The following is a 25,045-nucleotide window of genomic DNA, read 5'->3' as shown; positions in this document are numbered from 1 at the left end:
TGCCCCAGCATATCCAATAGTTGCCAGATAGATGGCCAAGTTTAAAACTGGGCATCCTGATATAACAGATGCTCCCAGGTCAGGAAGACCTTCCACAGCGAACAGACCTGAAAACATTGATGAAGTGCATACCATCATCCTTGATGATAGATGAATACCAGCTGAAAACATTGCAAAGACTCTGAGGATCTAGGGAACAAGTTGGGTTTATTATCCACAACATCTGGACATGCAGAAGCTCTTAGTCAAGTGGGTCCCCAAATGTTTGAATGCTGACTAAAAGAGAGAGAGAGAGAGAGAGAGAATGTGTGCTAATCTCGAGGGATTTGGGGGCATTTTGAGAAATCAGGTGCAAAATCTTTGGGTTGTATTGTGACCGTTGATGAAACATGGCTTCATAACTATGACCCAGATATGAATTGTGCAATCCTTACCAAGTACCTCAAAAATGTGAAATTGTTACAGCAGCAGTTTATTTAACAGCTCTGAAGGAATTGAAGGGCATACTGAAGGAAAAATGCCATGGGGAACTGAGCAGAGGCATGTTTCTTTTGCAGGACAACACAGCTGCTCACACTGCTCATGAAACCCAACAGACAATACACAACTTGGACTTTCAATGTCTGCTTCACTCATCCTATTCATCAGACCTAGCCCTCTGACGATTTCCTATTCAAAGAAATACTTGAAAGGAACGAAATTTACAATAGATCCGGCGGGCTGAATGCGGCCCAACAAAAAATCATAAACTTACAAACTTTATGAGATTGTGACTAAAAATACTATTAATAATACTACAAATACAATTTTAACATGCTATTAATTTATAAGCGATGAATTTTTGAATTTAACATGTTCTTTAGCAAAAAGAGATTCATAAAATCATTCTCAAATAATTGTATTTATTCAAAATTTCCGCCCATGCAAGTAGTTACTTCTCGATGGTGTGCTAGCACTCTTGCTTCCTACTTTCACTACGCAATAGATGTCTCTCTATGTGCACCATGGGTATGCTGGTATGGCTTTCAATGCGCACTTGTAAACAGTCGAGTTGACACCGAAGAAAGGTGCAGACTTGTGTTTGTGGTGATTTGGCGAGTAATTTTTAGTAGTAAAAATTTGGCGATTTAGTGATTAATAAACCTTGCTTTCTCATTTTCAATCTGTTTTTTTTTTTTTTTTTAATTCCAGCATGGCTTCCACAATGTCTCCAAAGAAAAACTGAACCAAAAAAAAAAAAAAAAAAAAAAAAAAAAATTATAGAAGAAGGAAGATTGTTTAACGAAAAGTGGACAGATGACTACTTTTTTTGTTGAGGCAAATTTCTTAATTTGTAGGGAATTTGTGCCAGCTTTCAAAGGCTACAATTTGAAAAGGAATTACACGCAAAAACATGCTGCGAAATTTAGTGCCTATCAAGGAATGTGTCGTAAAGACAAAATAGCAGAACTGAAAAAAAAGTCTATCATCCCAACAAAGATTATTTTAAAAAATAACAACTGTAACGGATTCTATTGTAAAAGCTAGTTATGTGGTTGTGAACCTGATAGCAAAAAAAAAATCAAAACCGTATGCCAATGGTGAATTTATTAAGCAATGTATGGAAAGTGTGGCAGATATAATTTGCCCTGATAAATAAGGGGATTTTTCTAAAATCAGTTTGTCTCACCAGACTAGCGCGCGAATTGATGAAATAGGAAAATCTATCGAAAAAGGTTTGGAGTGTAGAGCTGCTAATTTTAAATTTTATGCTTTAGCGATAGATGAAAGTACTGATGCTACTAATACAGCTCAATTGGCAATTTTTATTAGAGGTATTGATGACGAATATAATATCAATGAAGAAATGGTTTCTTCAGTGCCATTAAAAGACACAACTAAATCAAGAGATTTATACGAAGCAGTGAAAAATACTTTAAAGTGATTTTCTTTGTCCATTGTGAACATATTTGGTAGCATAGCTACTGATGGTGCCCCGGCGATGATAGGTAAAAGAGATGGACTTGTAAAATTAATAGAAGACGATGCAATTGCCTCCCAAAATTTACGTATATCACTGTAGTACACCAAGAAAATTTATGTGCAAAAGCTTTAAAGATGGATAACGTCATGCAGATTGTCATCAAGGCTGTAAATTTCATAAGGGCCAAGGGATTGAATCATTGCCAATTCCAAGAATTCCTGAAATTTATGGATGCTGAATATGGGGACATCATTTACTTTTCAGAAGTAAGATGGTTAAGTCGAGGTAAAATGTTGAAAAGATTTTATGATTTGCGAAATGAAATCAAGTCGTTTATGGAATCAAAAAGAAAATTTGTGCCAGAACTTGACGATGAAAACTGGCTCACAGATTTGGCATTTTTAGTAGACTTGACCGCTCATTTAAATGAGCTAAACATGCATCTTCAAGGTGAAAACCAACTGATCAATACAATGTTTCAAAGTATAACAGTGTTCGAAATGAAACCGAAACTATGGCAATCTCAAATTAAGGCAAACAATTTTATGCATTTCGACACTTTGGCTAAACACAGTCCTGTGAATGATGAAAAATATGCAGCCTTGCTTTTCGATTTGATACAGGAATTTGAGAACAGGTTTCAAGATTTCCGGAAAAATTATCAATCTTTTAGTATATTTGCGACTCCATTTTCAGTCGACATAAATTTATTACCTGCCAATTTTCAAATGGAATGCATAGAGCTACAATCTGACATTCAACTTAAAGAAAAATTTGATCATGTCTCTTTACTGGACTTCTATAAGATATATTTTCCCAGAGAAAAATATCCCTCGCTTCACAATCATGCCTTATTCATGGCATCGCTATTTGGAAGCACCTACATTTGTGAGCAGCTATTTTCAAGGATAAAGCACACGAAGAATAAAACTAGAACCAAAATATCTGATGAGCACCTTGAGAACTCGCTGTGAATTGCAACTACTTCCATCGAACCAAATATTGAAGCATTAGTGTCTCAAAAACAATGTCAAACATCTCACTAATTTCATGTTGCTGTCTTGTCTTTTATAATAAAAAATTTTATAATAAAAAATTTATGAATTAATGAAGTTTAAATTACTTAAATATGTTAACTATATATTCTATGTTTTTTTTTCTCATCAGCTATCGTTAGTGTTAGTGTATTTTATGTGTGGCCCAAAACTCGTCTTCTTCCAATGTGGCCCAGGGAAGCTAAAAGGTTGGACACCCCTGCAATAGATGATGAAGTCATGTCTGCATCTGAAGACCTGCTTGTGCAGACATGACTTCATCATCTATGGTAAATTTTGTTCCTTTCAAGTGTTTCTACCATGGTCACCGTGGTTCTACCTTAATTCCTTCATTGTGATTATCACAAATTTGAAGCCAACCATCATCACACTCACACTAATTAAGCAAACATGTGCTTTATTATTTAAGTACATTGTGGCATCCCAGTAAACTAGTAGGGTGGGCACAGAAATTTCAAGTGCACTTGTAATTTTGTTCAGACTGAAGTGGGTTGCAAACTATCCATTGCTAGAAAATTGGTGGTGTACTTGTATCATCATTCTGTCTGTCTAGGATTCAAAGAACCTATCAGGGCTTTTCAAATGAAGGTGAGTTAGCCAATCTTATATAGACATGGCAGAGTTTTTCCTCCAGGAATTTTTATTTCCCCTCACAAAACAGATGATATGGCCATAAGAACACACTCAATTAACAAACATAATACTGGCCTCATAGCCTGAGTTGCTTTCACCATAAATCCAAAATAACCAACTTCTGATGTCATCATTTTTAATATGATATTGCCATTGATACCATCTGTTCACCGCTCTAATCTTTCTCAGAACTTTCTTATTTGTAGTAGTTTCCAACCTTTGATCAAGTGTTTTATTTCTAGCCCAGTTCGCAGATCTCTAAATTAAAATTAGCTTCAACACTGTCTTATATACAGCTAGTTTGGTGTTTAATTTTTCATGTCTTCCATATAAAGATATTCAGTTATGTCCCCACCATAGCAGTTGTGCTTATTCTTTTGTCTATTTCCATATTCAAATTGCCATTTTCACTAAACATTTTGCCTAAGTAGCTGAAATGTTTTACTTGTTCTGTATGTTTTCCATTGAACATGCAGCTGAAGTTGTCTATGTTCCTACCTATTTTTATTATCTTTGTCTTTTTTGTTGCCAATTTACATACTACATTTATTACAGTGGTTATTCGGTTTCATCAGGGAATTCTGCAGACTTGTACTGGATTTATTTAGAAGTTTAACATCATCAAATTCCTGCCATGTACCCTCAAGGGGGTGTACAGGATATGATAGTACTACATGAAAAAATTACATCGTTACTAGCTTCCTATCTACAATTTTCCTCCAAATCAGTCTGTTGCCTGATAATGATCCAACATTATCAGATCTTATATTTCTATCTTCTAAGGCACTTTTTACTGTATCAATCCATCTATATCCTGGTTTTTCTCTGGGTATTTTTTCTGCCAACCTGACAGAGAACACTTGTTTTGCTAATCTTTCCTTTTCCATTCTGCTTAAGTGCCCATACCACCTGAGATTAGCTCAACTAACACATTCCTGGATGCTGACAATGTCAAGTTCTTTCCTAATATCCTCATTTTTAATATGATATTGCCATTGATGGTATCTGTTCATGCCCCTAATCTTCTTAGGACTCTTATATCTGCTGTCTCTAGTCTGGTCATTTATTTATTTGTGACCCAGATCTCAGATCCATAAGTCTAAATTGGTTGAACATTTTTGACTAATTTTTCTCTTATTCCATATAACTTTATTCAGTTGACTTGCTACCATACCAGCTTTGTTGATTCTGTTGTCTATTTCAATGTTTAATCTACCATCTTTACTAAAAATCGTGCCTAAGTAGCCAAAATGTTTTATTTGTTCTATAGGTTTTCCATTCACAATGCAGTTGATATTTTCAGTTTTTCTACCTATATTCATTGTCTTTGTCTTACTATTGCTGACTTTCATACCATATCTATTACATCAGTTAATCAATTTAGTCAGGAAATCTTACAGACTTCCAGTGGATTTATTTTGAAGTATAACATCGTCTGCATAAAGCAAAGAACGGCAATTCACATCTCCAATTTTGATATCAGATTTAATACCACTTTCCTTCATAATGTGATCCATATAGATAACGAATAACAGAGGGAATAATGTACATCCTTGTCTGACACCAGATTTAACATTAAACCAACTTCCTGTACTTCTTTCAATTCTAACTGTTGACTTACAACTCAAATAAAGACTAAGTATTGCTTAATATAATGCCCCATTGACACCATATAACTGTAGTGTTTTGAATAGCCTTATCTCTTGGCACCTTGCCATATACCTTTTACAGATCTACAAAACTTAAATACAGATCTTTCTTATGTTCATATGATTTCTCAACTATTTATCGTAAAATGAAAATCTGATCCTGACAGCCTCTATTTGGTCTGAATCCAGCTTGTTCTTCTCCAAGCTTCCTTTCCACAATCCTTCTCAACCGTTTCTCAAATCCTGATAATCCTGGTAAGATTTACCAGAAACACTCTACTGAGTGTTCCTAGTAAATCTTACCAGGAACATCCGGCAGTGAAATACCTCTGTAATTCTCACGTTCAGTTTTATTTCCTCTTTTTATGTATGGGTACTATGAGAGCTCTACTCCAATCATCTGGAATTCGTCCCTCTGTCCAGGCCTTCTGAACTATGCAGTGCAGCCACTGTAAGTCTTTTATACCTCCATACTTGAGCATTTCTGGTCGAATATCGTCTACTCCTGCTGCCTTTCCACATTTCAGGCCCTTTGTATGGCTTTTTCTGCTTCACGTATGTATTCCTAACTGCATCCCTGCTGAGTGTTTTTAAAAACTGTGCTAACTGCTTGTTTCATTTAGCAGTTTTTCGAAGTAATTACTCCATACTTCAAGGATATCTTTTTCTCCAGTTTTCATGTCACCTTTATCATCTGTAATTGCTTTTACAGCACTCTTTCCTCAATTTCTGAGCTTCAACAACCTCCAGAATACCTTGCCACCCTTTTGATATTTATTTTCTGTGTTCCTGCCAAAGTCCTCCCATTACTTTTGTTTTGCCAGTTTTTCTTACATTTGTCTCTGTATTCTCTAAGAACGCAAGCTGACTTATTTGCCAGGAACTTTGATATGCTTTCTTCTTTTCCTTCACTGGTCTTTAACTTCCTGTGTCCACCATGGAGTTCTGATTTTTCTATCCTTGCAGACAACCTCACCACATGCCTCTTTGGCTGAATCAATCAATGTTTTCTTCAGGGCTTGCCACTGAATTTCCAAGGTTTGATTTCTGTTCTCAAACTCTTTAGTGTTTGTGTATTTTAGTCTACAGTTCACATCTGAGAGCTGCTCAACTTTTATTCACTTTAAAACTTTCTTACATGCTCTTCTTTTCAATATGAAATTCAATTTTATTCTGCTCAAGACTTAAATGGCAATCACTTCAAATTTCAAATCCTCTGTACACTCTGGTGTCCTGCACCAGTTAGTGAACATCACTATCAACAATAACATAGTAAGTGAGACTTTTCTTATTCCTTGCCTCTTTTCTCCATGTTAATTTGTGTACATTTTTATGTTGTAACATGGTGTTAGTAATAACCAATCCATGCCTGAGCAGAAATCCAACAGGTATATGCTATTATTATTAGCTTTGCTCTTTTCTCCAAATTTTCCCAAAATATTTTTGTATATCTGACATGACAATCATTTCCTGTTCTGCTATTTAGATCCCCAACAATGACCAACTTTTCTCTTTTCATTGTGTCAGTTGCTTTCTGTAAGGTCTCAAAAATTCCTCCACTTCTAACTTAGTAGAACCTTTTGTGGGACCTTAGCACAAATAAGTCTCATTGTCCAGTTCTCCATTCTGATATCTGCCTGACATTTAAGAAGATTAGCCTCGTATTTAGTGTTGAATACTATGGATACACCTTCTTTTCCTTGATTTTCATTGCCTGAATATAACATTTTGTATTTATTGCTCAGAAAGATCTCACCAGTTTTTGTCTTTTTTTTTCCCCCCCAGTTCACCCTTATTATGTCGATTTAGTACTTATCCAATTCCTCAGCTAGCTCCATTTCTTTGCCATTGTGACTTCTTATGTTCATAGTACTGATCTTGAATTCTGGTGATGTTGGGTTGGAGTGTGTTTTAGGATTTGTACCTCCTAAAGTTTAACATCATCTTTATGCAGATGATATTAAAGAAAAGAGCTGAGATTAACTAATGCCTCCAATTTTAATATCATGTTTAATACACTTTCCTTCATAATGTGATCATGTAGATGATCAGTAACAGAGGCTATAATGTACATCTATTACTGCTAACTTACAACTGAAATATATACGTATATCTGATATAATCCCATTTACACCATATAACTGCTGTGTTTTGAACAACTTTTCTCTGTCACATTGTCATATACCTTTTGCAGATCTACAAAACTTAAATACAGATCTTTGTTTATATTCCCTTGATTTCTCAACTTTAATAGTTGAGAAATCATGCAAATATTATTATTATTAAGAGAGACCTTCAGGGAGGCAGGGACTCATCAAGGGAGACCATGTACTACATGCACCAGCTATCATACTTATTCTTGATTTCATTCACACTGCTTGCACATGATCGGAATGGACTGCCACATCTAGTGGCAGTCCATTCCGATCACTCTCCATCCTATGAGAGAAAAACTAGCTCTCACCCCCCCCCTTCTTAGCAAAATTCATTCTCAGCTTCCAAAGATGCCTTCTTGTCCTTTCCTACCCCCCCATAAATTGAAAAATTTCATCAACTGAAATCCTGTATGACCTTTCAGAAGTTTGTAAGTCTCAATCATATCACCCCTTTTTCATCTGTTTGCTAGTGTCTGTATTCTACAAATTTTCAGTCTGTCTTCATAATCAGTATTCCACAATCCTCATATCATTTTTAACACTCTCCTTTGTATTTTCTCCAATATATCAGAATCGCAATGGAAACCAGGAGACCAGACCTGCACACAATAATCCAAGTGAGATCTTATCAAGCTCTTGAAAGAGGCAAAATGTCATCCCATCTTTACATGTGAACGTTTGTTTCAGCATTACAATTATATTTTGAGCTGTAACTTTGCTAGTTACATGGTCCCTGAACTTCAACTTCCTATTTACTAACACTGCAAGATCCCTAGCCTCATCAGTTTCTTGTAGCCTAATCCCACCAATATAATATGACATTGGATATCTAACCATGCTGAAGTGAATAACTACATTTACTGAAATTGAGCTGACATCCATTTTTACAATTCCAGCCTATTCAAATCATTCTGCAAGTACTGTATAACAGCAACATTCCTGGTTACCCTACCTATCTTTGCATCATCAGCAAATAGCTGTATGTTGCTTGTCAAATCCCTCCCAATATCATTAATATACAGATTGAATAACAGTGGATCAAGGACTGATCCTTGTGGTATGCCACTAGTTACCTTAAACCTTGCAGACTCACATTCCCCATATACCACGCTTTGATATCTATCAGTCAGCCATCCCATTATCCACGCTAATATTTTATAATCCAAACCCATATTCTCCAGTTTATGCAACAGTCTTCCATGCTGTATTCTGTCAAAAGCTTTAGCAAAATCCAAAAATGTATCCATTTCCCCTATCTAGTTCATGTTAACATTATTATAGAATGTGAGCAAGTTGCTCAAACATGACCTTCCCTTTGTAAACCCATACTGTTCATTGCAAAGGAGATTCACTGTCAACCCCTTTCTGAATGCGAGTGCTAACCAATTTTTCCAAAATTTTCACCATGACTAATGAGATACTGATTGGTCAATAGTTGGATACATCAGTCTTTGCACCACCCCTTGTGTAGTGGGATTATCATACATTCTTCCCATGGTTTCAGAGCAGTTCGTCCATTACTTTTCTTTTCCAGTAGGACATTTCGTGCAATGCTATTTGTACAATTGAAAATAATTGGACGAAATGCCCTGAAAGCACCTGGGTTTGAGGTTATTTGTCCAATTCTTCATATTAATCCAAGGAGTTATAAGTAACTTGTGATCATTAATAATAGTCGGTTGACGTCAAAATTTTTTGTAATTTATCCTTAAAATTTGGCAGTGCTGAATATGACGGAAATTGTGATGAGAGACAGGGGTAAACCAATGCTTTATCTACAAAATTATTGTTATCATTTTCACTCTTATAACAAGAATAAGACTAGACAGTATTGGCGATGCGAGGTTCATGAGACAGTTGCAATGCTAGGTGCATCACAACTGCCAGTTTAGACAACATCATGGTGTACAAAGACGCAAGGATGATCACCGACGCGAATCAGGCGTGTATGGAGAGGTTAGGAAAATTAAAAATAATCTAAAGAGAAGGTGCAAGACAATATGCATGGTCCACCCTCACACGTTATGCGTATGGTTATAGGACAAGTTCAGAAAGATGGAGTATTACTTCTGTTGAAGGAGAGGAATAGTTTACAGAGGCAAGTCAATAAATAGCAGAACACTGCTAGGCCTCGTACTCTCGCAAGTTTTGTTGGCGTTTAGATACCGGAAGAATATCAAGTAACGTTTAATCATGACAGATTTCTTTTTTTCTGATTCTGGTGTACAGGACAAGGATCATCTTCTTGTTTTTGCCACAATGAAGAACCTAAGATTACTTGGAGCGAATGACTTCTCCAATGGCACATTTAAAACTGCAGCCTCACAATTTGCTTAGTTGTTTACTGTGCATGGAATAACTCTAGAGCATGTCATGCCTCTGGTGTATGTTCTAACTCCTGCAAAAACTGAGACCACATATCAGTCACTATACCAGTATGTTGTCAACACCGCAAAACAAGCAGGAATCGTTGTGAATCCACATACTGTTATGATGGATTTCAAGCTGGGGAATAGAATGCTGCACAGGAGATATATCCTAATGCAAATATAAAGTGTTGTCTCTTTCACTTTTCTCGGGCCCTTTGGCGACATATGACGGCTTTGGATCTGTCACAGCAGTATAAAGTTGCAGGAAGCCCTATATGTGAAGACGCATCAATGCTGTTCGGCTTGCCATTCATGCCAATTAACGATGTACTCGAAATATTTGACTACATTGCAGAGAGTGTTTCGGAAGATCTGGGAGGAATGATAGAGTATGTTGAATGTGTTTACATCAGAGGGCATCGAGTTCGAGGGGGGGGGCTCGCTTTCAACCCGAGGTATGGAATATCCATGATTTGGTCATCAATGGGACACAGAGAACCAAATTCTGTCGAAGGTTAGCATAACAAATTCTAAAAGTTGATGGTGGTGTACCATCCATCACTTTGGAGGGTCATCGATTCCCTGAAGGAGGATCAGAGGCAGAACGAACAAGATATAACATGCCTTCTTGGAGGTCAAAGAAACATCAGGACTCCTGTGAATAGCCGGTACCTACATAACCAAGAACTCATTTTCTCCCTAGTACAGCAATATCCTCAGTACAAGGCTGAAAACAGACTCAACACCTGCGGTCAATCACTTATCGTTTGAAAGTGAACCCAGCCGAGGAAGTCAATGAGTAAGACTAAATTCTCCAAGCTCTGCAGATTTCAAAATCCATTATCTCGTTTTCACATACCGTTTCACATCAATTTCCAAATTAATTCTGTTATTTCTTTATTTGATTTGTTATAATTAAATGCTCACATATCTTGTAGAAATTTGTACAAATTAGTGTCTTCACTGCTGAGTGGAAAAATCTAGGTTGGACATGGTGACATATAGGTGTGATATATATAGTGACAAATTGAGGGACAAAATGACTGATGGGACAAATTGATGTTGATGGTGGTATACCATCCATCACTTTGGAGGTTCATCGATTTCCTGAAGGAGGAACAGAGGCAGAACGAACAAGATATAACATGCCTTCTTGGACGAAATGTCCGATGGGACAAATTGAGATTAGACAAAATGTCCGACCAGACAAGACATTTCGTTCCCTTGGGCCATCTTATAAAAGGACAAAAAATCTTGGATCATCTGCCCTCCAACCCTTTCCATTCCTGCAAAAGCCTCTCTGTTCTAGATTCAAATTATATAGCCTGGTCAAAGGAATATCCATTTCAGCTGAACACTCTTTTATCACTTGTGCTGATATCCTATTAATCATTATTGCTGAATTCTTATTCAGTTTGTGCAATAGCTCAAATACCTCCTCTTCATACACCTGAGTTTCTTCATCCAGTAAAGAGGTAGCAGTGAATTCAATATGGCATACACCAAGTTGATAGCTTGGTGTATGCAATATTGAAATGCAATAGCGAAATAGATCCTGATTAGTTGAATAACTTCTTCTGCATCTGTCACCCTCACACCATCTGCATTTGATGAAGTTATTCTTTCATATTTATTCTTTCTTTTACTTGCAGCATAAGGATAGAATTCTGTGGGGTTGTCTTTAGCTTACAGAGGCAGTTTTTCATATCCAACTTAGCTTTCCATACAACAGTTGTGATGACGCTTCTGGCCTGCTGCTTATAATTTTCATAACAAACATCATTCTTATGCAGACAATATTCCTTCCAAATCATCTGTTTCTTACAAATCTCTTGCTTCATAAGATTACTTATCCATTTCACTCCTACTCTATTTATTCTTCAAACTCTAGGGACACATTCTGATATTGCATCATTTAAGTATTTTTTAAACACTTTCCACACATTGTTCATATCCTTCCCATCCAACAACTGACACCATGGTGCAAAACCCAGCATACTTCTCAGGTGGTCATAATTTCCTGCTTTGTAGTTCAGCATAGTTGCAGAATAGTTGCATTTTTAACTTAAATGCCCTCTGACACTATAATCAAATCTAACACTCTTTGATCTTCAGTTTCTTCTGTCACAGGCTGCTTGAGGAAGTTGTCTTTCAAGTGCTCAATAAATTTGTTTTCATTCTTCTCATAAGATTTTACTGCTATTCAATCAACATTTGGATAATTAAAGTCTCCCATTATGATTACTCTTTTTGCACCCATCTTTTCTATTTGGTGATACATTTCTTCATTACTAGCAACTGATCCCCACCAAGTCTGTAACAACATCCCACTATATAATTGATCTTGTTAGATGCCACCTCACATCAGATGGCCTCAAATTCACTGCCACATGAAATACTGTTACTTGTACTACAATCATAGCAGCACCCTATGTCCTCCTCTCCAATCCTGTCTATCCTTCCTAAAAATACCATATCCTTTACACTCGATGTGAGCTAGTATGTCTGATTCTGATAGCCAGGTCTCACTAATGCCTACAATCTGAGATTTAGTAACCTTTCAAGGTAGAAAGGTTGCTCTAGACATCTAGAATTGATATGTTCTATGATTAAGTAAAATTTGAAATGAAGTTTCCACGAGACAACATTGAAGGCTCCCTTGCAAGAACCATGGGGAAAAAATATAAATGTTATCTGATTGAGGGTGGGGAAAAAAAAAAAAAAATCACAAGCACTGTTACAGAAATTCTTACCCAGAATACGGTGAGACACCTTTTGGCAACTCATATAGGTAAATATGACTTCTCCATTGCTTCCACCTTAGTTTCACCACCTCTGGTATTGGCTCTCACTGACAAGACCTCAATAAAGGTCGAAACCAGTCTAGGTAGTGGCCCTTCCCTTAATGCATAGCATTATACATGTCTGCAAGGAGATGTGTTTTGCATTATGGGAGATACTAAGGCAAGTAGTGATGAGAGCTTGGTCCACCTTTACCGCGAGTTGCCTCAGTCCTGAAGATACTTCAGGCTCAAACTTTGGATAAAGGATTAAACTAAATTTATTATATTATGATCATATTAGAAACTTAGTTTTATTAGTCAGTATTATCTGTTTGACAAGCAGCACAAAGCTTATCCTTGCCAATTAACAAAATCTTCACAGTAGAGTTTTATTCCCATGAGGCAAAATTATCAATACATAATATCACTTGTAAGAGGGTGCTATCCTCCTCATAAGTTAACTTGAATAAAATTTATAAAATCATTTGTTTCTTTCAGGCAGGGGAACTTCCTCAGGAATAAATAGTTCAAATTTTATATTTGAAAAATGGAATAAAATAGCTTGCCTCTGAAAATACTCATTTTCTTATCTGGAAAAAATGACACCCATCAAGAATTTCCGTTTCTTGATATAAGTTTCTCAGTACATCAGCGTTGTCTATTTCAAGATTATAATACTTCAGCACTAAAAGTTCACATAAGTAACTTTTTAACAGAACCAACTTTTGAGGTGCTACCTAAAAGTTCAGGAAATTTGAATAGTGTGTGTAAATCAGTTGTAGTATGGTCTTCTGCTGCTATAAGGGGTGCGCCAACAAGCTGAGAGGCTGTATTCTTGCATTACATGCATTTTTGTAACGTTGTGTTTTAATGGTTTGGCAAGTTTCTTCTCCAGCTGAAATGGCAGATTTTCAGGAACAAAAAATCTACATCAAACTTTGCTTTGCCCTCAAAAAAGCTGCTACAGAAACCCATTGAATGCTTAAGGAAGTATTTGGTAATAAATGCTATGAGACCAAGCAACACTTTTTTGTGATACAAATGCTTCAATGAGGGATGAATGTCTGTCGACGATAATGAGCATTCTGAGCAACTGTCGACAAACACAGCAGTAGAAAACATTGCAAAAGCACCCAAGGTCATCTCTCCAAATCGTCGGGTTGCCATAATGGACAGTTTCAGCACATTTGGTCATATGTTTTGAATTTGAGATGCATTGCTGCAAAATTTGTCAATACTGTTGAACAACAACAACCAGAAAGAACATCATGTTGCTGTTCTGCATGGAGATCAAAGTACAAACCATAGGTGACTTCATCTTTATCTCTAAGGTCATAACAAGCGATGAATCATGAGTGTATGGTCCTGTTGATTCCCTGAGACAAAGCAGCAGTCGTCACAGTGGAAGTCGCCAAATTCACCACAGCCGAAAAAAGCACATCAAGTTTGTAACAATGTTAAATCAATGTTGTTGTTATTGTTGTTTTTTCAATTGCTTTGGTATGCTTTCTGTTGCACCAGGTCTTGGAAATTGGAAGAGAATTTGGGGAATAAATTCCTTCTTGCCTTAAGGATTATTTCTGTGACTTGCTTCTAGCAGGTGTTTGGGTCAGAAGAGCGGGTGCGTTACTCTGAGCATGGAAAGGAAGTGTAGAAATTCCGGAGATCATCACATTGTACTTTTGTGGTTCCCAAGAACATGAGTTTGGAAGTAGCTGGAGGAAAGATGTTCTGTGAAAGAGGAGACTTGCACAGTATTGTGATCGAGTTACTGAGAGTAGAGGCAGTGATCTTTAACCTTTCACCTCCCACTGGAAAGATTTTGCAGGCTGCTGACAAAATCTGTTTTTTTTTTTTTTTTTTTTTTAATTTTTATAATGAATTAGTCAAATTATGTCTTCAGCATCGGAGATGGAGGTAGGACAAAATACTTGAAAATGTACTAATAAACAGTAAAATTATGATGTTCAATAGATACACAATACACTACATTTATATGTTGTCAATGGGGCATTATATCAAACAATACTTAGTCTTTATTTGAGTTGTAAGTCAGCAGTTAGAATTGAAGGAAGTACAGGGAGATGGTTTAATGTTAAATCTGGTGTCAGATAAGAATGTACATTATCACCTCTGTTATTCATTATCTATATGGATCACATTATGAAAGAAAGTGGTATTATACCTGATATCAAAATTGGAGATGTTAATGTCAGCTCTTTGCTTTATGCGGACGATGTTATACTTCTAAATAAATCCGCTAAAAGTCTCCAAGATTCCTTGACTAAATTGAATAACTGTTGTAATAGATATGGTATGAAGGTCAGCAATTACAAGACAAAAACAATGAAAATAGGCAGAAGCATTGAAAATATCAGCTGCATTGTGAATGGAGAACCTATAGACCAAGTAAAACATTTCAGCTACTTAGGCATAATTTTTAGTGAAGATGATAAATTAAATATGGAAATAGACAACAGAATCAACAAAGCTGGTATGGTAGGAAGTCAATTGAATAAATTCATATGGAATAAGAGAAAAATTAATCAAAACACTAAATTAACTGTATACAAGACAGTGTTCAAACCAATTTTAACTTATGGATCTGAAAGTTGGGTTAGAAGTAAAACACTTGATCAAAGACTAAGACCGCAGATATGAGAGTCCTGATTAGGGGCATGGACAGATGGCATCAATGGCAGTATCATATTAAAAACGAGGACATTAGGAAATAACTTGACATTGTCAGCATCGGAATGCGTTAGCAAAGCCAATCTCAGGTGATATGGTAATTTAATCAGAATTGGCAAGGAAAGATGAGCAAAACAAGTATTCTCTGCCAGGTTAGCAGGAAAACGACTCAGAGGAAGACCAAGATATAGGTGGATTGATACAGTAAAAAGTGCCTTTCTGATAATGTTGGAGTGTTGACAAGTAACAGACTGATTTGGAGGAAAATTGTAGATAGGAAGTTAGTAATGATGTAAATTTTTCATGTAGTACTATCATATCCTGTACACCTTGAGGGTTCATGGTAGGAATTTTATGATGATGATAGATAGATAGATAAATAAAACATAACAAAATATCTGTCCTAGTTAAAAGATTAAAATTAAAGTTAAACCTCAAATATCAATGCAATATTTGAGGCTGCAAATTATCAGAAAGTTTATTTCGTCAAAGTTAACATACAATCTTAAAATATGCAAATGATCGTTTGAAAGTCTTGCTCTACACTTTGATTTGACTGTTTTCATTTTTGAAAATGTTGATTCACAAATATACGTGCTACCATAAATGGAGAACACAGCTGTATGCACTTGAGAATTAACTGTAAATCTTTTTAGGTTCTCAAGTGTATCAGGTGGTGCTGAATATACTGAGAATTTCATACAGCCTGATATATCATAGACACCTGTTATTTACTGAACTATCTCATTTGCATGCAGAATAATACTCACTTCAGATTGGATGCTTAAAATATTGAACTGTGATTACCACAGTCTATAATCACTTTATCACTGTATGCACTTAAGAATTAACTGGGTTTCTAATCGGGATTCTAAATTAGTCATGTTCTGGCAAAGCACTGTCAGATCTTATAAAAAGCACAGGTGCTATCATTGTGGAAAAAGGAATTATGAAGCATGTAATTTGGGCATTGAAAGTGGAAAGTAGATAATGCAGCTGCAATTTGAGATTTTGCCATGTTTAAATGGAAGGATGGAATGGGGATATGCAGTGAGAGGAGAGACTCTTAAGCATCACATCCATGCAGAGAGCGATCTCCATACCATAAAGAGACCTCAACAGTGCCTCCCACATACCACTACTTGGACTCCTTCCCTATGCACCACCTGGCAGAGTATTTGGCATCAGGATTGCTGGCTACTAATTAACATACCAACTGGTAGCCAGCCTGCATTTTTACTGATGTATCCTCAAAACGGTGGGTCTAGTTATCATTTCCTCCAACTAGGAAGATATTCTTTCTGGCATACTCAGTGAGTATGCCAGAGCTCCTTGCTACAAACTGGCCACACCATGGGAGGCAGGGTTGACATGACAAGAAGATGCTGTATATTACATATCTGCCTATTATGGTGCAGAAAGTAGCTAGTCTTTTACTGATAAACTGTGCTTTGCCATTTGGTCATCATCATCATCAAATTCCTGCCATGTACCCTCAAGGGGTGTAGAGGATATGATAGTACTACATGAAAAGAAATTACATCATTATTAATTTCCTATCTACAATTTTCCTCCAAATCAGTCTGTTACTTGTCAACACTCCAACATTATCAGATCTTATATTTCTATCATCTAAAGCACTTTGTACTGTATCAATCCACCTATATCTTGGTCTTCCTCTGGGTCGTTTTGCTGCCAACCTGGCAGAGAACACTTGTTTTGCTAATCTTTCCTCGCCCATTCTGTTTAAGTGACCATACCACCTGAGATTAGCTCTGCTAATGCATTCCTGGATGCTGACAATGTCAAGTTCTTTCCTAATATCCTCGTTTTTAATATGATACTGCCATTGATGCCATCTGTTCACGCCTATAATCTTTCTCAGGACTCTCATATCTGTGGTCTCTAGTCTTTGGTCAAGTGTTTTACTTCTGCCCCAGCTCTCAGATCCATAAGTTAAAACTGGTTTGAACACTGTCTTGTATACAGCTAATTTAGTGTTTTGATTAATTTTTCTCTTATTCCATATGAATTTATTCAATTGACTTCCTACCATACCAGCTTTGCTGATTCTGTTGTCTATTTCTATATTTAATTTACCATCTTCACTAAAAATCGTGCCTAAATAGCTGAAATGTTTTACTTGTTCCACAGGTTCTCCATTCACAACACAGATGACATTTTCAATGATTCTGCCTATTTTCATTGTCTTTGTCTTTTTATTGCTGACCTTCATACCATATCTATTACAACAGCTATTCAATTTAGTCAGAGAATTTTGCAGACGTTTGAGCAGATTTATTTAGAAGTATAACATCATCATCATAAAGCAAAGAGCTGACATTAACATCCCCAATTTTGACATCATGTTTAATACCACTTTCCTTCATAATGTGATCCATATAGATAATGAATAACAGAGGGAATAATGTACTAGATTTAACATTAAACCATCTTCCTGTACTTCCTTCAATTCTAACTGCTGACTTACAACTCAAATAAAGACTAAGTATTGCTTGATATAATGCCCCATTGACACCATATAACTGCAGCATATTGAATAGCTTCTCTCTTGGCACCTTATCATATGCCTTTTCCAAATCGACAAAACTTAAATACAGATCTTTGTTATATTCTCATGCTTTCTCGACTATTTGCCGTAAAGTGAAGATCTGATCCTGACAACCTCTGTTTGGCCTGAATCCAGCTTGTTCTTCACCAAGCTTTTCTTCCACAATTCTTCTCAACCATTTCTCAAGTATACTTGCATAGATCTTGCCAGGAACACTCAGTAGGGAAATACCTCTGTAATTCTCACATTCAGTTTTATTTCCCTTTTTATATATGGGTACTATGAGAGCTCTACTCCAATCATCGGGAATTCGTCCCTCTGTCCAGGCTTTCTGAACTATGCAGTGCAGCCACTATAAGACTCTTATACCACCATACTTCAGCATTTCTGGTCGAATATCATCTACTCCTGCTGCCTTTCCACATTTCAAGCCTTTGATGGCTTTTTCTTCAAGTATGGATATGTATTTCTGACTGCATGCCTTGTCAGTGTTTTTTACCACTGTGCTGTCATCACTGCTTGTTTCATTTAGCAGTTTTTCAAAGTAATTACTCCATACTTCAAGGATATCTTTTTCTCCCGTTTTCATGTCACCTTTATCATCTCTAATTCCTTTTATAGCACTCTTTCCTCCATTCTTAAGCTTCTTCAACAACCTCCAGAATATTTTGCCACCTTCTTGATATTTATTTTCTAAATTCTTGCCAAAGTCCTCCCATGACATTTATTTTCCATTTGGTAAATAAATTATTTATGAAAAATACTGCATTTCTTTAAATATATATATATATATATATATATATATATATATTATAGTGCCATTGCGTGCCCATTTTGGTTGGGTGTGCTGTCATGTGGCTTATACAACCCATGCTACAAAATTCACATCAATATGACTGTATGATTGCATTTTGAATGATGTATGAAAGTTTTAAGAGTGCATAGCACATCTCCGCTCATCTTAATTGGTCCAATGCAATTAATTGTAGGATAACTTTGAATACTTTAATTTATCAATTAATTGTAACCAAATCTGCATAGAGTAGGGGACAATAGGTTTGTTTTAAAATATATTAGTAAACAATAATAAAGCTGGATGCTTGCTTTGGTTGGTATATTTGAATTACTCAAAGGTGCAAATATATGAACCATCATTTATAAGCTATGTGAGAATGGGAAAGGAAAGATTAAGTGAGTAGAAATACTTTCATTAATGGCAAACAAATTATTAATAAATAACATTTGTGATATGTGTGTCCCATAAGTTGCTTGGTAGAGCGAATAGCGTGCAATCCTGTAAAGTCTAGACATGAATAAGTGAATTTATGATAGCATAATTAAAAAAGAAAAAAAAAAAAAAACCTTACATTAGTAGGAAAGAGATTTGTTTGCAATCCGTTTTAGAAATTATGGACTTTACAACTGTGTTATAAATAACTCTTTTAATATCCCGAAGTTTTGATCTTCATATTAAGATCATCATCTGGAGCATATACAAATATACAGGACAAGCTAAGTTACATTACATACAGTAAGCTAGAAAAACAATGAATTGATCACAAGTTATTTTACTGCCATGACTTCTAGTAAAAAAAAAAAAAAAAATTAATTATTTATAAACTACATCAAGCAAAATTCTATTTATGATAACATGAATAAACATTCTTTCTTACAGATGGTTTTCTTTCAGTAACAATGATGCCTATTTTTAGCATTACAATTGTTATTTTTGATTTAGGATCCTGGATTTTCTACAGTCCTGTTTATAGTTGCTCTTAGAGAGGAAGATTCCGTGGGTTGAATATATGCCTTCCATATGTTTGGAATTTTTAGACCATCATTATTGTTCAGATTGGGGTGGTTGGTAATAATCTCACAGGCTTCCTTAAATTTGCGTTCATACCATGTTTTGGTGATGTGACAACTAGTGCTTTTCCAGTTAATTCTATGTAAGGTGTTCAGGGCATGATTAGAAAGGCCAGCTTCACCATAATTATTATATTTAATGTGTCATTTATGTTCTTTTTGTCTGATAGGAAATGTGTGTCCTGTTTCTCCTATATATGGTATGTTACAGGTGCAATAAATACGGTATACTCCAGGGTGGGTCTTTGGATGAGTTGAGTAAGCTTTTTAATTTTTGTAGAGAATTTTGTTAATAGTGTTTTGGCTGTACTTGAGGACTTGTAGAGAATTTTGTTAATAGTGTTTTTGCTGTACCTATTTTTTTGGAAAGTATTGCTAATAACTTTAAATTCTTCTTTCAGTGAATTTAAAGGAGCATATCTTCAGAGCCCTGCTTTTTAGAGTATTAATGACACCTAATTTTTGTGTTTGGCCAGGTGAACCAGGTAAACTTCACTGCTTACCGGTTTCCGGTAAGCAGTGAAGGAAGACGTGTGACAAGTGTATCTAGAAATGAAAGTATGTTCTGTTTTTCAATCTCAATTGTGAACTTTATACGTTTGTGTTGTTTGTTTAGGTAGCTAAGGAATGTATCTAGTGTCTGGCAGCCATGGGACCAGATTACGAAAACATCCAATCATCTAAGCCAGACTTTGGGTTTTAAAGGAGAGGAACCTAAAGCAAGTTGCTCGAAATGTTCCATATAAAAGTTAGCAGTAGGGGGGGGGGTAATGGCAATCCCATGGCTGTGCCTTCTTTTTGTAGGTAGAAAGCATTTTGCTCGCTATACAAAATAACCAGAATGCAATACATGTGCAAAGAGCACTGTGATATCTGGAGAGAATTTGTTCTGTAAAAGAAGGATTGTGTCATTGATTGGGACATTCGTAAAGAGGGCAGAGAAGTCAAAACTGACTAATAAATCATCTTTATCTAATGTAATGTCTTTGATGATGTTTATGAAGTGTTGTGTGCTTTTAATATAGGAGGGGGGAATGATTCTACCAACTCCTTGAGTGTTGCCGCTAATTTCTTGGCTAAATGATAATTCAGGTCCTTATCTGTAGATAAGTGTAAATAAGTGAAAAGTGATAAAACACACTAAAAGAAAAGATTTGTTTGCAAAGGTATAAATAATTAACCAATAATAAACAGCCACTATATACATTTAGTAGTTCAGTTATAAACTTTCTTCTTCTTTTCAGCCATTTTCTGTCCTCTGCTAGATGAAGGCCTCCTCCAGTTCCTTCCACCTTTCTCTGTTCTTAGCAATGGCTGACCAATTTTTTCCAAAAAAAAAAATTTGACAATTCATCACTCCACCATCTTTTAAGACATCCTTGGTCTCATTTCCCTTCTTTTGGAATCCAGTTCATTAGCATGGTGATCCATCACTCATCTTCTCTTCTGGATAGATGTCCGGCCCATTTCCATTTTAGTTGCTTGTGGTGAAGAATGATGTCAGTGATGTGAGTCTCTTCTTATCAAAGGGGTTTTGCTTCTTATCTTTTAATGTGATGCCTAGCATCAACCTTTCCAGTTTTCTTTGAGTTGTTGCTAGTTTATTTGCCAGCTTTTGTTAGAGACCAAGTTTTATAACCATATGTGATGACTGGAAGTATACACTGGTTAAGTGTCTTCCTTTTTAAACAGAGTGGGACATCATTGTTTTGACAAATGTTTTTTAGTTTTCTGAATGCACTCCAGGCAAGTTGAACTCTTCTATTTTTTTCTTTTGGAGTCTACAGTTTAGGTCAATGAGATGATCTAAGTATGTATATGAAGAGACTCTTTCCAAGAAATTGTTTTCTATTATTATGCTTTTTGGTGTTACAAAATGATTAAACATGATTTTAGTTTTTTCTCTGTTTATTTTTAGACCGACTTTTCTGCTTTCATGATATACGTCTTCTATCATTATATTAAGGCATTCTAGAGCATTTGCAAAAATTATATCATCTGCATATCTTAGATGTGTTAAGTTTCTGTTATTAATTTTTATACCAAGGTTTGTCCAGTTTATATTATTAAATATTTCTTGAAGGACTGCTGTAAAAATTTTGGGTGATAGAGAATCTCCTTGTCAGACACTTTTTTCAATTGATATTTTATTGCTACACGTCTGAAGTTGGATTGTTGCTGTGGCAACTAAACTATAGGTAGAGGCTAATCCAATGAACTAATGTTGATCAGGTGATTCATTTAGGCGTGGCAGGAATACGTGTGGTTTGATGGAGCAGCAAATCATCTCATAAAATTTGTTGTGCACGTTGTGTATTTCTCTGGTTTATGTATATTTCGTTTCATTTTCTAAGAATTTTCTTTTGTTTACCAAGACTCAGTATACATTTTTACACAATAATAGGACATATAATATCCAATCATTATCAGAATTATTCACACACTTCTAGGAATCCTACATTTGTTCTTCTTCAAGTGTCATCTCCTAGAAGGAGGTTGGCAACCATGTCATGGAACCTTTTTCTTTCTTTTGCTGCTCTGGAACATTTTTGGTAATTCAAGTCAGTCCAGTCCTTAATGTCTTCGAACCACATTCTCCTGGGTCTACCTCTCCCTCTTTTTCCATCCAATTTCCCTTCTAATATTAATTTCTGAATGCCTTCTTGTCTGGTTCGATGTCCAAAATATTTAAGTTTTCACTCTTTAATTATTTTATGTTCTTTTCATTTTTGCTTTCTTTAAAACATCTTTGTTTTTCATTTTCTCTGTCCATGATATTTTTAGCATTCTTCTGATGATCCATATTTCGAAAGCTTCTAATTTTTTTCTGCTTCTTTATTTAGAGTCCAAGTTTCACTGTTGTAGAGAAGGCTTGACCAGATATAGCATTTTATTAATCTTTTTCTTGTGTCTATATTAATGTTTCTGGATGTTAGAACAGTTTTCATATCAGTAAAGGCTTTTCTTGCTATCTCTATTCTTCTTTTTATTTCTTTAAGGAAATTTCCTCTGTCTGTAAACATTTGTCCCAAATATATAAAAGACTGAACCTGTTTAATTTTCTTTTTGTTAATAGTTATGTTCAGTTTCTTATTTATTGGTTCTTTTGATATAATCATGCACTTTGTTTTCTTTAGGTTAATGATTAGTCCCATGTCTAAGCTTCTGTTGTAAATTTCTGTGACTAAGTTTTGAAGATCATCTTTAGATTCAGCTATAAGGACTATGTCATCTGCATACCTGAAGTTGTTGAAGTTCCTACCTCCGACTTTTATACCCTTCAGTTCTGAAATATTTTTAAAAACTTGCTCACTATATATATATTGTACAGTAAGGGTCATAAGACACATCCTTGCCTTACTCCTTTTTTGATTTCAAAGTTTCCAGAATATGTATTTTTATATCTTATTGAGGCCATTTGATTCCAGTATATATTTGTAATTATACATAGATCTTTTCCTTTTAACCCATTATTCTGTAGGATATGTATTAATTTCTTGTGATCAATTGAATCAAATGCTTTGGTGTAATCAATAAAACAAAGATATATGCTTTTCTGGTTGTCAAGGCTTCTTTCACATGATGTTTTCAAATTGAAGATTCCTTCTCTTGTACCTTTGTCTTTTTGAAAACCTGATTGAGTGTCTTCTATTTCTACTGACAAAGTGCCTTTTATTCTTTCTAGGATTATTCTCAGTAGTAATTTTGTAACATGGCTTGTTAAACTTATTAGTCTATATTCTGTACATTCAAAAGTTCTTGGAATTTTGGGAATAGTGACAAAGATGGATTTCCTTAGATCATCAGGGATGTATCCTGAATCATAGATGTTATTAAAAATAACCTTTAGGTCATTAAGTGTGTTTTCATTTACTTTCTTTAACAATTCAATAGAGATCTGATCAGAGCCTGGTGTTTTACCTGTTTTCATTTGGCTTTGAGCTTATTGTATTTCTTCATATGTAATTGGTTCACCATCTATATTTTGTATATCTGGTGCGTCTGTGCGATCAGAGTCATACAGTTCTTTTCCATATTCCTTCCATCTTTTTATGATATTTTGTGTCTCTAGTAGCATTTTTCCATTTTGATCTTTTATACAAGGATTATGGTTGAAATTTTTCTTTTTATTTGTCAGGGCTTGAATTGATTTATGCATTTCTTTACTATTGTGTTTCTTGTCCAATTCCTCTATTTCTTTACATTTTTCATTTAGCCACTTGTCTTTAGCCTTCCTGCATTCATTTTTTATAATTTTACTGAGTATTCTATACTGTTGTGTACTTTTCTTTTTTTGTCTTTCATTCATAAGTTCTAGTATTGATTCAGTCATCCAGAGTTTTTTCTTATTGTATTTAATTTTTGGGATAGCCTCGTTAGCTGTCTTATGTATTGCACTTCTAAAATTTGACCACCTGTTTTCAATTTCCTCTGTGTTGCAAAGTATATTGTCTTCGTTTTATATCCTACATGATCTAATTTCTTCCTAATTTCTGATTTAAACACCATTATGTTGTCAGGTATATTCAGAGCTGTGAAGTCAAGTCTTTCAGTATGATTGTTTTTAGAAATGTTTTTTAGTTTAATTTTTAAAGTGGACACAACAGGGTTATGGTCTGAACCTATATCAGCACCTGGGTATGTTTTTATGTTGGTTATATTATTTTTGTATCTATTATTTATCATTATGAAATCTATTTGGTTTCTTATAGAGTTATCTGGGTTTGTTCAAGTATACAGTCTGTACTTTGGATGTTGAAAGAAAGTATTCATTATGCGCAAGTTGTTTTGAATGCAGAATTGTATCAATCTCTCACCTCTTTCATTTCTGTTGCCTAGTCCAAATTTTCCAACAACTGGATTTTCTTTCCCTTTTCCAACCTTTGCATTCAAGTCACCCATCACTATGAGTATCTCATTTGATTTTACATATTCTATAGATTTTTGTAAGTTATTATAAAAATCTTCTATTTCTTCATCGTGATTCATCGTAGGGGCATAAACTTGGATAATTATGATGTTAAAAGGCTTTGTGGCTAATTTAATAAGTATTATTCTTTCGTTTATGGGCCACAGCCCCATTACACATTTAAAGATGTCTTTCTTAATCATGAAACCCACTCCATATTCATGCTTCTCTCCACCAGAATATACAAATGTAAATCCATCTTTCTCTAGTTTTCCCATTGTGGCTAATTTAATAAGTATTATTCTTTCGTTTATGGGCCACAGCCCCATTACACATTTAAAGATGTCTTTCTTAATCATGAAACCCACTCCATATTCATGCTTCTCTCCACCAGAATAT

At 35.3% G+C, this 25,045-nt stretch overlaps 1 protein-coding gene across 2 annotated transcripts in view; it reads left to right on the top strand.

The window, feature by feature from the left end:
* Positions 1–25,045, top strand: part of D12 (YEATS domain containing 2 homolog D12) — a 285,709-nt gene that overhangs the window by 218,267 nt on the left and 42,397 nt on the right. The gene's annotated exons all lie outside the window — the stretch shown is intronic.

This window comes from Typopeltis vanoorti, chromosome 22 (genome assembly GCF_054136105.1).
Source record: "Typopeltis vanoorti isolate ZY-2024b chromosome 22, IOZ_Tvanoo_1.0, whole genome shotgun sequence".
Lineage (NCBI taxonomy): Eukaryota > Metazoa > Arthropoda > Arachnida > Uropygi > Thelyphonidae > Typopeltis > Typopeltis vanoorti.
This window is presented reverse-complemented; position numbering and strand designations above follow the sequence as displayed.